Genomic DNA, 2500 nt, shown 5'->3' with positions numbered 1-2500 from the left:
GGGAGCGGGGGTTTCCCGAGTCTGCACTTAGGGGGACGAAGGCCCGGGCCCACACGGGGAGGAGAGGCACCCCCTCTCCCCGGCGGCGCGGGCCTGCGAGGCGCCCCAGCCGCGCCACACCGCACACACCGCGCAGGGCAGCGGTGGCCACCGGGCTCGGAGGGGAGGGAGGGCAGGGCAAGGCACGCCGGCCGCGGACGGTGGAGGCGGACGGTCGGCCGGAGCCGGGCAGGCAGGCCAGCCGGAAGACCGGGGCCACCGGTGCACGCACCGGTGGTCCCGGCTCCGCCGCCGCCGCCGACTCACCGCCGCCGCCGCCCCCCCACCGACTCGCCGCCGCCGCCGCCCCCCCCGGCCCCCCCCCGAGGGGCGGCACACCGCTGCGCCAACGCGGCAATGGGGGTGACGATTGACCGTCAAGCGACGCTCAGACAGGCGTAGCCCCGGGAGGAACCCGGGGCCGCAAGTGCGTTCGAAGTGTCGATGATCAATGTGTCCTGCAATTCACATTAATTCTCGCAGCTAGCTGCGTTCTTCATCGACGCACGAGCCGAGTGATCCACCGCTAAGAGTTGTCTCGGTTTCGGTCCCCACCGCGCGCGCGGGGGGACCGGGCAGCTTTCGCAGCCCCCTGAGGGCCCCCATCCGCTCTGCCTCCCTCCTCACGCCGACGCCGGCTGCTGAGCAAGGGACAGCGGAGAGAGAGGGCACGCCTCACTGACCGTACAAGCACAGAGGGAAAAAAAAAGGGGGGGGGGGGGGAGAACAGACCCGAACGAGAGGGGCGGGGAGCCCTCGCTCCCGACCTGGGACAACCCCTTTCTCGCTTCGAGTCCGGCCCAGGCGCCCGGCTCGGCCTGGCCCAGCAGGGAGCGGCGCGCCAGCCGCGCCACCTGCCTCAGGGACCGGGGTGTGGGTCCCCGCGGAGCCCCGGCGTCGGAGCCCGGCCGCCGCTGGGAGCGGCGCCACCCGCTGCCCGCGCGCCCGCGACCCGCCAGCCGCACGCTTCCGAGCTCCTTCGCTCGCCTCACCGGCCTCCAGCTCCGCCGCCCCGGAGACGGCACCCAACACCCGCCTGCACACACGCAGCCTCCCGAGCGACGCCACGCACTCGCCCGTCCCTTCCGCGGGCAGACGCCTGGCGGCAGGCAGACGGGCGAGGCGGGACGGACGGGGAACGGCGCCCGCTCTCCCCGCCTCCACGCGGAGACCGGGAGGGGCCGCCCCCGCCCGCCCGCCCGCCGCCCGCCTGCCGCCCAGCGAAGCCGGGTCGGGCAGAGCGAGGCAGGCGCGCCGGATGGCGGAGTGCCGGGGCAGGGCGGGGGGGGAGGGAAGGAAGGGTGCCGCCGACGGCCACGGCGGGAGACTGAGAGCACCGGCCAGGGAGGAGAAGGGATGCGCTGGGGCTCGGCGTCCGCACCACCCGCGGTGGGGGCTCGCCGTCCCGGCGGCGAGCACGCGCTCGCGCCGGGGTCGCGCGTTCGAGGCAGGCCGGCGCAAGCCGACCGCGCGGCGTCTCTCCGCCGAGACCAGACCGCGGAGAGAGGGGGCAGGGTACCCCTCTCCGTCCCGGCTGCCCGCGGGGCATGCACGGGCCGCGCCGGCGGGCATGGGGGGGTGCGGCGCCCGCGCGCGCCGACCCCCCGGCCCCTCCGGCAGCACGCCCGGCTGCCCCCCGGGTCGCATCGGGCCGCCCGAGTCTTTAAACCCCCGCCCGGCTCTCCGACCGAGAACCCTCGGGCCCGGAGCCCGGGGCCCATGGCCATCCCTACCCGGGGGGGCCGCTACCGGCGGCCGCGGTGGCCGGAGGCCCTCCTCCTTCCTCCCAGCGCGCCCCCCCCCCCCGCCGCCCCCCGCCGCCCCCGGCCCGGCCGACTCGCAGCGCGGCCCCCACACGGCACGGCGTGGGGCGGCTGGAGCGGTGTGGGGGGGGGGGGAAGGGAGGGGAGGAGGAAGCGTGGAAGGCCGGCAGGGCACGGCCGGTGCGGCACGCGCAGCGCAGCGCCCGGGAGGAGCACGCTGGCACACGGGACCACACGGGTGGGTCACCGAGGGGAGGCAGGAGAAGCGCGGACGCTAGGTACCTGGCCCTGGGGTGAGGGAAACGACCTGAAATCCCCGCGGGGGTGCCTCCCCCGCCGCCGCCCGCCGCCGGGCCACCGCCGCCTCGCGGCGACGGCGGCAGCCTCAGCGGCAGCGACGAGGCGGGGCGCGGAGGGGAACCCGGCACCCGCCAGCCGGCTCCAGCGCCCCTCGGCGGAGCGTCCACCCGCGGGGTGCGCCCGACACCCACCGCCACGACCTCGTCCTCCTCCCGGGGCCCGGGGTTTCCCTCAGTAACCCGGCGCCGGGTGGCAGCTGCGCCCGGGAGGAGAGCCGTGGTTTGGGCCGCCCGCTCGGGCACGACACGTCGCCTCGCGTGGCCTCGCGCGACGCCCCCGCTTGGGGTCCGCCGCGGCGCGGCGCCCGCCCCGCGCGCCGTCCCGGAACGCCTGTCCGC

At 77.8% G+C, this 2500-nt stretch overlaps 1 non-coding gene across 1 annotated transcript; it reads right to left on the bottom strand.

Moving 5' to 3' along the window:
- Positions 1-421: 421 nt before the first annotated feature.
- Positions 422-574, bottom strand: LOC138063135 (5.8S ribosomal RNA). Its single transcript, XR_011136728.1, has one exon. It is a non-coding gene; the product is annotated as a 5.8S ribosomal RNA (ribosomal RNA).
- Between the last annotated feature and the right edge of the window lie 1926 nt (positions 575-2500).

This window comes from Struthio camelus, chromosome 31, assembly GCF_040807025.1.
Source record: "Struthio camelus isolate bStrCam1 chromosome 31, bStrCam1.hap1, whole genome shotgun sequence".
Lineage (NCBI taxonomy): Eukaryota > Metazoa > Chordata > Aves > Struthioniformes > Struthionidae > Struthio > Struthio camelus.
The sequence above is the reverse complement of the archived record's forward strand: the minus strand, read 5'-3'. Positions and strand labels throughout refer to the sequence as shown.